The sequence below is a fragment of the Nicotiana tabacum genome, chromosome 3 (genome assembly GCF_000715075.1).
Source record: "Nicotiana tabacum cultivar K326 chromosome 3, ASM71507v2, whole genome shotgun sequence".
Taxonomy (NCBI): Eukaryota; Viridiplantae; Streptophyta; class Magnoliopsida; order Solanales; family Solanaceae; genus Nicotiana; species Nicotiana tabacum.
The window spans coordinates 54990837-55006678 of record NC_134082.1 but is presented as its reverse complement, the minus strand read 5'-3'; positions in this window follow the sequence as shown (position 1 = coordinate 55006678).

The window sequence follows — 15842 nt, the reverse complement described above, 5'->3', positions numbered from 1 at the left end:
ACTTACTATGGCCATTTGGTCTCAACTGTGGGAAAGTCATTCAACAAAGTGGTAAAGATAGGGGGCATGGTAGAAGAGGGCCTCAAGTCGAATAAAATCATGAGCTATTCGGCTATCAAAGCGACTACTCAGGCTATTCAGGGCGGCATAGGAGGGATTAGGAAGAAGAAGAGAGAGGAAGCAGCAATGGTTGATTTAGGAACTTGGTCTGGATCCAGAGGTTCACCTTACCACTACAATAAACCTCGACCCCACCAACAAACTTATCACCACAATCCACCCCAACACTACTATCCCCCACCAGAACCTTATTTTTCCGTCCACCATGCACAAGCATACAACCAACCTCCTGCCCACACTCAATGGCGTGCTCTCATCCTACAAAATACTTATCCACATCCACGAGCCTACCAAAATACTCCCGGACCAAGTTTCCGGCCTAGTCAAGAATTCAAGGGTGAAAGGTTGCAGAAAAAGAAAACCTTTACTCCGTTGGGAGAATCATACACTAGTCTGTTCCACAGGCTAAAATAGCTAGATATGCTAAGGCCGATAAAGTCCAAACTGCCAAATCATCCTCCAAAGAATCTTGACTATACTGTCAGCTGTGAATATTGTTCTGGTACTCCGGGTCATGATATAGAAAAGTGTTGGCACTTGAAAAGTATGATACAAGAGCTTATTGATACCAATAGAATTGAAGTTCAAGCTCCTGAGGCGCCCAATATTAACAAGAATTCAATGCCAGCCGACCAGGAGGCAAATATGATCAAAATAGTGCATGCGGAGGGAGATCCCAAGAAGCCATCACAGAGCATCATGATGATTCGGTCTAGTGGAGTCAAGACAGATGAACAATCAGCAGGTGAGAAGTTGGTGCTCAAGCTGAGCAAAAAGAGTGTTGAGTCATTTGTGACAATTAAAAATGGGTCTTTAAGCAAAGTTGCAACGAAACAGGAAGGGTGAAGGTGATTGTACCAGGAGCGGCCAGCAAACCCGTCATAATCGTGGTAGGTGTCCGTGCAGATCGGGTTATTATCAAGCCAGTAACCTAGTTACCAATAATCAACAGCAAGGCTATTCCATGGAATTATGAATAGGTAACAGTGATGTATAAAGGGAAGGAAGTTAAAGAAGAAATCTGTGAAGTACAGGGTTTGACTCGCTCGAGAAGGTGTTTTACTCCCTAGGAGTTAAGAAGAGCTAAAGATAATCCAGCGCTAGTAAAAAAAGCCGTAACTGAAGAAGAAGCAGAAGAATTTTGAGGAAGATGAAGCTACAGGACTACTCTATCGTGGAACAATTAAGAAAGATTCCTGCTCAAATTTCCGTATTGTCATTATTGATCCATTCGGATGAGCACCGTCAAGCTTTAATGAAGATCTTGAATGAGGCGCATGTTCCCGATAAGATCTCGTGAATCACTTGGAAAATATAGCCAACAAAATCTTCGAAGCAAACAGAGTCACATTTTCCGATGATGAATTGTCTGTACAAGGTACTGAGCACAATAGAGCTCTTTACCTCACAGTAAAATGTGAGAATTCTATGGTGACCCGGGTATTGGTTGACAATAGGTCAAGCACAAATATTTGTCCTCTCTCCACTCTAAGAAAGTTAAAAATAGAAGATGAGAGGATCCGTAAGAACATTATTTGCATGCGGGGATTTGATGGCGGAGGTAAAGATTCAGTTGGGGACATAGTGTTGGACCTGACGATAGGGCCAGTTGAGTTCACAATGGAGTTTCAGGTGCTGGATATAGTTGTTTCCTATAATTTGCTGTTGGGTCGACCATGGATCCACGTCGCTAAAACAGTCCCATCAACACTACACCAGGTAGTCAAATTTGAATTGGATAGACAAGAAATAGTTGTGCATGGGGAAGACAGTTTATGAGCTCACAGCAATGTCATTGTACTGGTCATTGAAGTGGAAGATGACTAGGGACCATGGGTCTACCAGGTTTTTGAGACGATGTTGGTAGAGAAAGTTCCGGAGGGGAAATACATTCCAAATCCAAAGATAACCGCTGCATCAGTCATGGTAGCCTATGAGATGTTGAAGAATGGTTTTGTACTCGGTAAAGGTTTGGGCTCATCCTTGCAAGGCATCATACAGCCGGTGTCCCTTCTTGAAAACTTAGGAACATTTGGTCTGGGATTCAAGCCCACTACCACAGACATAAGAAAGGCCAGAAAGCTAAAATAGAAGGCATGGGTCATTCCAAAGCTAGTCCCACGTCTTTCCAAATCATTTGTCAAGTCCAGTACCAGAAGCCGTGCAGTAACAGCAATTCCTAGTTTTGTGATTGATCCTGACAAGGAGTTAATTAAAAGATTTGAGAAGTTGTTCGACAATGTGAACATGGTGGAAATTGGAGAGGGTTCTAGCAACGCGGAAGTGCAATTTGTCGGGCCAAAAACAAAGCTTAACAATTGGAAGGCTACTCCTCTCCCCACTCGGAAGGAGTCTTGGTAGTTTATTTTCAGTTTCCTTCAGTTTGTCTGGGTTATTCCAGGGTTGTAATCCAGATTTTTTTTATCTTTCAGTTTGTTTGAAGTGTGCAAACCTTGTTATCTTTCATCACTCAATGAAATGCAGTTTCCCTTTCTTTATCATTTCTGATAGTTTTTCTTTTGTTTTTCCTTTATTTTCTGTACAGTTCTTTTTACGCTGGTTCTAATGACATGGCATGCATGAGGAATCCTCAACCCAGTCTTAAAAATCAATCTGATTCCGAAATAATAGTTCAAGAAGTAGATTGTGACTACGAATCAGAATACGATGAAGATGAAGCCTTCGAAGAGATTAGTAAGGAGTTAATTCACTTCGAAGAAAAACTCAAACCCAACCTGAATGAAATAGAAGCCGTCAATTTAGGGGACACAGATAATATCAGAGAGACTAAAATAAGTGTCCATCTCGAGCCAAAGATCTGGGAAGAGTTAATCAAAGCACTCATCGAATACAAAGATGTTTTTGCATGGTCGTATGATGACATGCCGGGTTTGAGCACTGATTTAGTGGTCCATAAATTGCCCACTGATCCAGCATTTCCTCCCGTCAAGCAAAAGTTGAGGAAATTCAAAACTGATATGAGTGTGAAGATTAAAGAAGAAATCACCAAGCAGTTGGATGCAAAGGTTATTCGGGTCACTCGATATCTTGTTTGGTTGGCTAATGTTGTGCCTGTGCCGAAGAAGGACGGCAAGATCAGAGTATGCGTCGATTACTACAATCTCAACAAAGCAAGTCCGAAGGATAACTTCCCACTACCCAATATCCACATTTTGATCGATAATTGTGCCAAGCGTGAGATTGGATCTTTTGTGGATTGCTATGCAGGGTATCATCAAATTCTAATGGATGAAGAAGATGCAGAAAAGACGGCATTCATCACACCAAGGGGGACTTACTGCTACCGGGTAAAGCCATTTGGTTTGAAGAACGTCGGGGCAACTTACATGAGAGTGATGACTACTGTGTTTCATGATATGATACTCAAGGAGATTGAGGTATACGTGGATGATATGATCATAAAATCAAAGCCTTAGGCCGACCACGTTGGGGATTTGAGGAAATTCTTCCTGAGACTTCGCAGGTACAACCTCAAGCTTAACCCTGCCAAGTGCGCATTTGGTGTTCCATCTGGAAAGCTGTTGGGATTAATAGTCAGCCGGCGAGGCATCGAGTTGGACCCATCAAAGATCAAAGCCATCCAAGAATTACCACCTCTGAGGAACAAGACTGAAGTGTAAGTCTGTTAGGGAGGTTGAACTACATCAACAGGTTTGTTGCTCAGCTCACAACAAATTGTGAGCCTATTTTCAAATAGCTGAAGAAGGATGTTGCGGTCAAATGGACTGATGAGTGTCAAGAAGCATTTGATAAGATAAAAGGATACTTGTCAAACCTACCTGTGTTAGTTCCTCCAGAACCAGAGAGACCTTTAATTCTTTACTTGACAGTCTTGGAAAATTCATTTGGCTATGTACTGGGGCAGCATGACATCACCGGTAGAAAGGAATAGGCCATCTACTATCTTAGCAAGAAGTTCACGGCATATGAGGTTAAGTACACTCATCTGGAAAGGACATGTTGTGCCCTAACTTGGGTGGCTCAGAAATTGAAACATTATTTGTCGTCATACACTACTTACCTCATTTCGCGCTTGGATGCGTTGAAGTATATCTTTCAAAAGCCTATGTCGACAGGAAGACTTGCGAAGTGGTAGATTTTGCTCATAGAGTTTGACATCATCTATGTGACTCAGACTGCGATGAAAGCCCAAGCATTGGCCGATCATTTGGCCGAGAACCTGGTCGATGAAAATTACGAGCCATTGAGAACTTATTTTCCTGATGAAGAAGTGATGCATATCAATGAATTGGAGAAAATTGAAAAACCAGGCTGGAAACTTTTCTTTGATGGGGCTGCCAACATGAAAGGAGTCGGAATAGGAGCTGTGCTTATTTATGAAACAAGGCATCACTATCCTGTTATGGCTCAACTTCGGTTTTATTGCACCAACAATATGGTTGAGTATGAGGCCTGAATTTTCGGTCTAAGGCTAGCTGCAGACATGGATATCCAGGAAGTCTTGGTCTTGGGAGACTCAGATCTTTTGGTACATCAAATTCAAGGATAATGGGAAACGCAAGATTTGAAACTCATACTGTACCGACAATGTTTGCATGATCTTTGTCAACGGTTTCGATCAGTGGAGTTCAGGCATATTCCAAGGGTCCATAATGAGGTCACCGATGCTTTGGCTACCCTGGCGTCAATGTTGCACCATCTAGACAAAGCTTATGTCGATCTTCTACATATTCAAGTCCGAGATCAGCATGCTTATTGTAACATGATTGAAGAAGAACTTGATGGAGAACCATGGTTCCATGAAATCAAGGAGTACATCAGAATGGGGATATATCCAGTGCAAGCCACGGGGGATCAAAAGAGAACAATTCGACGGTTGGCAAGTGAATTCTTCTTAAGTGGAGGAGTTTTGTATAAAAGAACACCAGACCTTGGATTATTAAGATGCATAGATGCTAGACAAGCTACGACTGTCATGTCCGAAGTACATTCGGGAGTCTGTAGACCACATGAGCGGATATGTGCTGGCGAAGAAAATTCTCCGAGCAGGTTATTATTAGCTTACGATGGAGCGAGATTGTATCAGTTTTGTGCGCAAATGTCATCAGTCCCAAGTACATGGAGATTTAATTCATTCTCCGCATATGAGTTGCACACAATGTCTGCACCATTGCCGTTCATTGCTTGGGGTATGGATGTCATTGGACCAATTGAGCCAGCACCATCCAATGGGCACAGATTCATTCTGGTAGCCATTGATTATTTCACCAAGTGGGTTGAGGCCAAAACTTTCAAATCGGTGACCAAGAAAGTAGTGGTCGATTTTGTTCACTCAAATATCATCTGTCGATTCAGAATCCCAAAGGTGATCATCACAGATAATGGTGCTAATCTTAACAGTAATTTGATGGAAGAGGTATGTCAACAGTTTAAGATTACACATCGCAATTCTACCCCATATCGTCCCAAGGTGAATGGAGCAGTCGAGGCAGCCAACAAAAATATAAAGAAGATACTTCAGAAAATGGTAGAAGGTTCCAGGCAATGGCATGAAAAATTACCATTTGCGTTGCTGGGTTATCGTACTACTATTTGTACTTTAGTAGGTGCAACTCCTTATTTGTTGGTATATGGAACTGAAGCAGTGATACCTGCGGAAGTTGAAATCCCGTCCCTTCGGATTGTCGCTGAGTCTGAGATTGATGATGATGAGTGGATCAAAACCCGTTTGGAGCAGTTGAACTTGATTGATGAAAAAAGATTGGGAGATGTGTGTTATGGCCAGTTGTATCAAAAGGGAATGGCAAGAGTATACAACAAAAAGGTGCGCCCCCGAAAGTTTGAAGTAGGTCAGCAACTGCTGAAGCGTACTCTTCCACATCAGGCTAAAGCAAAAGGCAAGTTCGCCCCGAATTGGCAAGGTCCATTCATTGTGACCAGAGTATTGTCCAATGGTGCTTTATGTTTAATAGATATTGAAGGAAAATGCATAGACATGGCTATAAATTCTGATGCAGTCAAGAGATATTATGTATGATTTTTTTGGTATATTTGTTGATTGTTTGTATTTGGTATTGTTTCGAAGATTGGAATGATGAAGGCAATTTGTTCTACTATCTAAACACTTTACCCTTTGTTTCCCCTTTTTGAGCCTTATTTATTTCTTTCATACCCCTCTTTTGGAATCAATAACGAAAAGAGAGAAGAGAAAGAAAAAGAGAGAAAAGAAAAGAAGCGAAAAGAGAAAGTACAAGAATATAAAGAAATTCATGTGTGAACTACGTTTGACCTGATTCCTGTTAAGGATACGTAGGCAGCCTTACGGCTCGGTCATAGTAAAATAAAAGTTAAAAGATCCCCAAGCAAGAAACTGGAGCAGAAGTTGTGGTTGTAATAAGAAATGTGATTCCAAAAGTTGTAATTCTAACCCATTTTGAAGTTGTTTTGAGCCCGTTTTATACCCTTTTCTTTCCAAACATATCCAAAAACCCACATTGTTGTCCAAAGAAAGACCTCCCGATCAATCTTCAAGAGATGCCAAGTCAAGCAATGTAAAGAGAATTCATATCAGGGGCAACACTCCGGTTTAATCAAGAGAAATCAAAAAATGAGAGAGTCTTATTGGTGAAAACCCTCATGGGCACCATGAGGCGACCAAAGCCGAGAGAAAATAAAAATGAGAGAGTCTTATTGGTGAAAACCTTCGCGGGCACCATAAGGCAACAAGGAATTGAGGAACAAACAAATTAGAGAGGTTTGTCGGTGAAACCCCTTCAGGGCACTGCAAGTCGAACAAGGTCCGTAAGTTGGCGAAAAGTAAAATTGGGTTGTGGAAATCTTGGAGAACAAAGTAAAACAATTGGAAAGGAGATTGGTTAAATAGACTGGGCTGATTAATCCAAAATGCATACCATGATCATTGGTGCCAGTGAATCCACTCAGATAAGTTTCTTTTCCTATCTGCAACAGTCATCCAAATTTGGATTTTCTTCTTTATTCTTAATTCTCAAAATCGTTGCATTTCATTACTGTTAATTTTACTCATCTAAAGCTCTTCCAAGGTTAGCCTTGTTTCAACAAATAAGAAGGAATGTCAGAGTGTACTACCAGATTCAAAATTGCACAAAGCAAAATGCGGCTAGAACATGTCGGAGATAATATGATGAAAAGTGGGACATAGGGTGTAAGCAAAGGTTATATCGGTGGAATGGTTCAGTAATGTCGTGGGAGATGTATGGGTTTAGGCATAAAGGTTAGGAGGGGAGAATAACAGTTGGGGGATCCTGCAGTCAAGAATCAGTCAGAAGGTCAAAACAGCCTTTTCGACCAGTTCAAGGCAGTCGGAAGAAGCAAATCATGGCAAAGAGAAAACCACCCCCAGCAAGAATGCCACAACTAACTACCACGTTTTAAACTGACAAGATTTTCTTTGATTTGAAACAGGGGCAAAGATGGCATTTGTTTCAGGAAGCACCCTGTAAGGAAAACAAGTACCATACAGGTTTGATCGGAGAATTCTCAGGACCCTCCTAGAAAATGGGACTTTGTTTAAGATCTAAAATAATCATGAGTAGCAGAATTCGGCATAAATGTACCCCAAAGGATTATAAGTGAAGCTTCAAAATTTGCATATTTGAGATACGCTTTGGTCATTACCCCAGAGGCCTCGTATGTCAAAGAAATTTGAGGAGACTCTCATAACCTCTATCTCTCAGGTTGGCCAATAAAAGGACCGAAAAGAACCTGTTTCCGCTTTACTTCCTCAAGAAAGAAGAAACACCATCTTTTTGCACCTTTTCCCCCGATTAATTGGAAATTTTCAGGACCCTCCTGGATAATGGGACTTAGCTTTAATTCAAAGTATTCATGAGTACAATATCTAGCATAAACTCTACTTTGTGAAAATATAAGTTGTTTTGAATTTTTCATTTTTTTTAAGACAAGACTCAATTCGAAACTCCAGGTCTCTCTTGGAAAATGGGACCTAGGTTAAAATCCAAAACAAACATACGTAGTGAATACCGGAAAAATGAGCACCAAAAGGAATAAGTTGGCTTCAAAGTTTGCATAAGAGTTTTCAGGACCCACCTGAATAATGGGACGTAACTTTAAGCATTCCATTAGATAAGTAAGTGTTGCTATAAGAGAGTACAGTTTAGCGTTGAAACTGTCATTCATAAGATAAGCTTTAATTTGAAATTTCAGGACCCTCCTGGATAATTAGATGTAGTTTTAAGACTGTCTTAGATAACAAGATTCAACTGAAGTCATACCTTCAATGGGACTGTCTTAGATAATGTAGCTTTGAAACTTGCATTTTACTAGAAATTTTCAGGACCCTCCTGGATAATGGGATATAGCTTGCAGATTGTTAGAGATGCTTGGCAAAAGGATTCAATTAACACTTACAGATGCGCCCGGTTACCAAACTGGGGCAGAAATTTTTCTTTTTGTTTTGTCTATTTTGTTGAAGTCAGGTGCCCGTCTGAAGAACAGGGAAGAACAACACAGATGTTAAGGATTAAAAGCAGTTCAGGATCAAGTAATCAGGAGCCCACCTGGAGAACAAGGGAAAACAAATCAAGTTTCAAGGAAGATTGGAACAAGTATTGGTAATTAGGCGTCCACCTGGAGAACAAGGAAAGACGGTTGAAATATCAGCAATCAGGCATCCACCTGGAGAACAAGGAATACATTTCAAGTTTCAGCAGTCAGGAGCCCACCTGGAGAATAAGGGAATACATTTCAAGTTTCAACAATCAGGAGCCCACCTGGAGAACAAGGAATACATTTCAAATCCAGCAATCAGGAGCCCACCTGGAGAACAAGGGAATACATTTCGAGTTTCAGCAATCAGGAGCCCACCTGGAGAAGAAGGGAATACAATTCAAATTTCAAGTAGTCAGGAGCCCGCCTAGAGAACAAGGGGAAGAAGCAATTCAAGTTCGAGTAATCAGGAGCCCGCCTGTAGAACAAAGGATATGCAACAATGGTCAAAGGAAGACGTTTAAAGGTTCAGCGATGAGGTGCCCGCCTGGAGGAAAGAGAAAGCATCTCAAAATACAATTCAAGTCAGCAGCAAAGGAACTTCCATTGGAAAACACGAGTCAATGAGGCAACAAGAATCACAAGATCAAGCTTGAGAAGTATAGAGTAGATCTTTGTAATGCATAGATCATATTTTAGTCTAGCTTCTTTATTTTTGTCATGGTGTAATAAGGAGGTCAGTAAGCATTAGCAGCAACAACAACAACAGTAAAATCACAGCTTCATGGCAGTCCCAGTTACCAAAACTTCCCAAACTACATTGACCTAATTCCTTTATAGCCAAGGATATATAGGAAACCTTTGACGCAGAGGTTCGGTCAAATCTTTCAAAAAATGCTTTCCACGTAGTATTCAAACGGGCAAAAATCGCTCGTATCCACTCACTTTATCATTGCACGAAAACTCTTCATGTTTCCAGGCAAAGAGGGGCAGCTGTGAGCACGTGATTTTTGCCTCATATGAATTACTCCAAAAGAATTCCCAAAATTAGGTCTTTTCTTTAATTATGTGTTATTTTTAGGAATTATTATGCTATTTTCCTGATTGTTTGCATATGTTTGTGTACATGTTTAATGCATTAAAAATACAAAAATATAGTATCTGCATTTACGATTTAATTTTATATTTTTGAGATTAATTAAGTGAATTATTGTTTTACAAAAATGAAAAAATTCAAAAAAAATAACGTATTTTGCATTTTTAGTGTTTAATGTCGAAATTTCGTGATTTTCTTTTTTGATTTGGTAAATAATATTTGGGATAATTATTATTTAGAATTAATTAGTATTTTTAATAGGATGATTTGGTTTTATAATTTTATTTAGGATTTTAGTTTTAATTTTTCAAAAAAAAAAAGAATTAAAGAGAAGGAAATCAAATTTGGGCCAAATTCAATTTAATTCAAAGCCCAAATCAAATTACCCCAAAACTCGTCCGGTCCAGGCCCAAAAACATGCCACATACCCGATCCAAACTTCCAGTTTTTGAGACCATCGAAACGACGTAGTATAGGGACTGAACTACGTCGTTTCGATTTCAACAGTTCTCTACCGTCCATTCATCTACATCCAACGACCAGAACTTCGCCCCATTTTCCATTACCCGACTCCGACTAGCATTCCCCGTGCCCGACCCAGCCTCAATCAACCAAAACGTCGTCGTTCCATTTAGTCAAATGATCCAAGCCGTTGATTTCGTTTGATCGAACGGCCTGGATCCAATTCTACCCCCAGTATATATCTATCCAAATAGACCCCACCCCCTCGGAATACCCCCCTCCTCTCACTCGTCTCACATCGTCTCTTCAAAGACGAGTAATCCTAGTAGCCGCCACCCTTTCCACCGTTATCCAGTGGCGGCGTCGGCCTCAATCCGCCTGAAAACCACACCCCATAAACGTCACAACCTCCTCTTACCAAATCCTTGCTCCAGTTTCCTCGAACATCCCTCGAACTGTTCGAATCTCGATTTAAAGGGATGGACCCTAGTAGCCGTCACCATTCACCACAGCCTTCCGGTGGCGGCGCCACCTCCAATCCTTCCCAAATTAACACCCTGAAGCCACATCACTCCCCTCTTCCCTAATCCACGATCCGTTACCCTTGAATCAAGACAGAACTTGTCGAATAATGAATCTAAGTTTTAAACCTAAAACTGCAGAGTCAAGATTCGTTGATACTTTAAGCTAATTTTGACTTTATCTGTGTGTTTTTGATAAGAACACAGTTAAAGTCAAAATTTGGTTTAAAAGTTGAAGATTCGAAGGTTTTCTTCAATTACTACTGACCGGTGAGTTTCTGTCCTACTTCTATGTTTATATTTTATTAGTATTATTCTGATGTTCGTCTTTCTCATCTCTTTTTCTTTTTCTGGTCAATTTCAATTGAAATTCAATCAGTCCTCTGGTATAAATTATTTTTTTCCACTATTTGTTTCTTTAGATTGGTTTTGTGGATTTGTTTCGTATAATTGGTATATCAGTTTGATTTAAGACTTTGAAATCGTATCTCGTTTAATCACTTAGTCAGAATAATTAGGATTAAGTTCAATAGTTTGGTTTAACTTCTGGTTTAATTATGTTGATAAGAATTGATTAGTATAAGTTTAAAGTGTTCACCTAATTAAGAAGCTTCTCAATAGGGGTAGGGTTAGAATTACACTAAGTAGGTTAAGTGGATGATAATAGGTGAATTTAACTATAATTAGGCCCTAAATAACCACCTTCTTGTATAGTTTGGATGATAAAAGTGATAACAAAATGCTCTTATTAGTGTTTTTCATGCTTTGCAGGTTATATATGACCAGAGAAAGCTATGGAGTACTTTTGGAATCAAATATGGAGAAAAAGAGGCCGATCGTAAAATTCCTTCAAGTAAACCACGCGAAATAGCTCAAGTCAGAACTGAAAGAGGATTGTCGCAGTTCCACCGCGACCGCAGCAGAACCGCGGTAGAAGATGGCTGCAGACAAAGTGAGAATCAGAGAGCATGTTTGGCCGCGGTTTGACCGCGACCGCGGCAGAACCGCGGCGGAGGCGGAGAACTTCACGGACTAAAGTGCAAAACACGAGATTTTTAGCCCAAAACCCTATTTTAAACATTACACTTCGCCGAAGAGAGGCATGTATTGATTTGGAGAGTATTTTGGCAAGGAAAAACAATTGTGAGAGATCACCCAAAACATCTTTCTTCTTTTCTTTGATTTTTCTTGCAAGTTTTATGATGAATATTGTTTAATTTGTTTACCCATAGTTATGAGTAGCTAAATCCTTTGTCTAAGGTTTTGATGGAACCTATTGGGGGATGAACTTCTTGTTTATATGAATACAAATTGCTAGTCTCAATCTTTATTTGTTCAACTTTGTGCATGTGGTAGTTAATTGACAGGATCCTCAATTAGCTGTGCCTATTTAGTGTGTATAACTCGGGCGAGAGTGCATATTTAGGTTATTGTTGAACAACACCACTCCCAAAGTATAAGAGGGATCTATAACTGCGGGTTTAAAGGCGGGATTAGGGATAACGAAGCCTTGAGTGCAATCTAAAGTGAACCGTGTTAATTAGAGCTAGCTAGTGTATCTCGGGAGAGTGCATTGAGTATATTACTGTGATTACTCGGGAGAGATTTACGGTAAGATGAGCGTTCATGATTGATAGAGAGGTGTTGGTCAATTTGTATGAAGCATAAACAGAAGGGATTCCATCAATAGGGGAAGTCATTACCTTAGCGTTTTCTCATTATTGTTTACAACCTTAACATCCTTAGTTTACAGCTGTTTATTTACTTGCAATTTTAGTTATTAAAGACACCATCAACTGTGATTCAAACGTTTGGGGAAATTGGTTCTCAAGAGTTTAGTGGGTATAAAGATAGTGATTGATAGGTTAACTCTCTGTGGATTCGACTCTGGGCAGAATACTCAAGTTATATTTGCAACGTCCGCAGGGTCCTTTTTATAAGGCATAGTTGGACATGATCAAATTTTGGCGTCGTTGCCAGGGAGTTAACGGAATTATCAATTACCATTGATAGAAATACAAAAATTCTTAGTGTAGTCAGTTTTCTCTACACCAAATTTTTTATTGAATTTTTTTACGGTTGTTGACGTGGTTGCACAGGTGTATGCCTAGAAACTCTACGAGGACTGGAGAACTACTTGAAGGAATCTCAGACCCCAAAAAAACATTTCGGATATTGAATCGTGCCAACAAAAGACTTCAACAACCTCATCAAACACACAAACTCGAAATTGACATGGGTGACGTAGACAACATCAAGGGAAACGTCAGAGATATGGCACCTCTTGTGCCTGAGGATGCACTATATGACTGGGCACAACCCACAGCTGACAATCTGGCCATTGCCATTGTTGTGCCCGCGATACAAGCTGAATCATTCCAGATCACGAACAACATGTTGCACTTGCTGCAAAACAAGGGACTATTTTCTGGGACACCAGCCGAAGATCCTCAGCAGCACTTGAAGAACTTCCTGTGGATTTGCAAAACTTAAAGGCAACCCAACGTAACTCCGGAAGCAATCAGGCTATTATTATTTCCATTCTCGGTGACAGGAGCTGCTCAGGTTTGGCTAAACTCACTCCCCATAAACTCTATAGAAACTTGGGATGAGTTAGTCAAGCAATTTCACATCAAATTCCACCCGCCCAACAAAACAGCTCACCAAATTGATGAGATCGTGAACTTTAAACAGAAACCAATGGAGAGCCGGTTTAAAGGAATGTTGGTTATATGTCCACACTATGGTATTCCATATCAGATGTTGGGACAACGGTTTTACATGGGACTGTCAGATAGCATGAAAAACATTGTAGATGCCTCAGCTGGTGGGGCATTTTTGAGCAAAACTTGGAGAGAAGGTCAGAGTCTGCTTGACAAAATGGCTCAGAATTCGGGGTGGATAACGAGGAATGCACCTATCACTCCAGTGGTGCACTCAGTGCCTTTTGACCCATCAAATTCCATGGCTGAAAATGTGGCAACCCTCTTGACACAGATGAGCATACTCACCAAAAAGGTGGAGGAATCAGGGCAGAAACAGCAAGTGCACATTGTAGATACTACCAATGGGGGCTTGTACACATCTTGCATTAGTCAGCCAGTTGGTAATACTTGGAATGCAGAACATGATCATCATCAGCAGCACCCTGAAGACATGAACTATGTGTCAAACTATGGAGGCCAGAGACAGGGCAATCAGAACTGGGGTCAGCAAACTCAGCAGCCATACAGACCACCTCAGCCACAGTACAACACTGGAAGCATAGGAGGTATGAGACCTCCCAACAATATGGCACCTTATCCAAGGCCACAGGGGTACAACAATCAGCAGTAAGGGTATCCCCCACCTCAGCAACAACATGGTGGAAGGCAAGAAAATGGGTACTCTAATCTGAGATAAAATACAAAAAAATAAACTTGGTCAACTCTTCCAACGTAAAGGCTCCAAATTGAGAGTCATCCTTTAAAATAAATCTTTAACCACTTGAGAACCAAAACCGACCATACAGGCAAGTCATAATATATCATGCAAAGCTACTCAAGACCTCAAACTATTGAACAGAATGCAAATGCTCAAAACGACTGGTTAGGTTGTTACAATACAACTCATCACACCAAATACTGTCACAACCCCAGTTTGTCTCCTTAAACTATCGTGACGGCACCTAGTCTCTATGACTAGGTAAGTCTAACAATTTGCAAAAAAATGAAACAACGGATAAAAACTAGTAGAAACTATGGATAAACATAATGAAAGCATTTAAGATGCCGCTCGGCATATACAAATACACACTCTCAACTGAAATATCTCCCAAAACTTGGAATCTTATGAAATCACAAGCTATGGATAATACATAGTGCGCTAACTCCAGAATGTCTAAATCAAAAGAAATACAGAAGGGCTATAACTACAATACAACTAGGTTGTTACAATACAACTCATCACACCAAATACTGTCACAACCCCAGTTTGCCTCCTTAAACTATCGTGACGGCACCTAGTCTCTATGACTAGGTAAGCCTAACAATTTGCGGAAAAAGGAAACAACGGATAAAAACTAGTAGAAACTACGGATAAACATAATGAAAGCATTTAAGATGCCGCTCGGCATATACAAATACACACTCTCAACTAAAATATCTCCCAAAACTTGGAATCTTATGAAATCACAAGCTATGGATAATACATAGTGCTCTAACTCCAGAATGTCTAAATCAAAAGAAATACAGAAGGGCTATAACTACAAGAGAGACTGGAGAGGGACTCCTCGGTCTACGAATACGGCAGATATACCTCGAAGTCTCTAAAAAATCGTCTTGCCTCAAGGATAGTAGGTGATGGCTTTTCAATGTCTTTGCCTTATGCTTATTATGTTTTGATGATCTAAAAAACTTGTTGTGAAGAACCAAATAGCGAACCTAGCCCACATGGTATATATTTCAACTAACCCGGTCCAAGTCTGAACATCAGCAAATGAATGAATGACCACATGGAGGAACATAACAGGAACCTAGTGACTTGGTCCCTTAGGGTTCTCTAACACAAGTACAAGTCAGTGACTGTCCGCAATCATTATAAAGAGGAACACAATAGGGACCCAATCCCTTAGGGTTCTCTGACAGAAGTACAGGTCAACTGTACAGCTGGAACGTAGCAGCAGAAGTTGACCAACTCACAACTGCTACAAAAGAGGAACACAACTAGGACTTGGTTCGTTAGTGTTCTCTAACAAAAGTACAAGTCGACTATCCAGTTGGAATGCAACTGCACAGAAGTGGTTGTGCAGACAGTACAACGGTCACTTCTCATTGGGAAGAAATGTGTACCAAGAATTGACATCACTATCTATTGTGATATCTTTTGTGATATAACAACCTGGTGCAAGTCACAACATCTTTGTGCATTCAGTGATATTCTCTCAAGCATAACAGTGTTTATCCGGCATTGAAGTCACTGGTGTGTCAAGAACAAGAAGACAACTCCACTAAGGATTAGTTTCTTATTGAGTTTATGTACATCCGTAGTTGAGTTGTAATCGTGTCATTTGTTCTTCATTGTATTTCCTAGTTTACTTTCTTAGAAGCTTTGTCTTAGGAAAAAACTAAAAAATTTTAAACTTCCGAGTTTATGTTGTGACTAGGAATAGTCATAAGTTTAAAGCCTTTGTAACT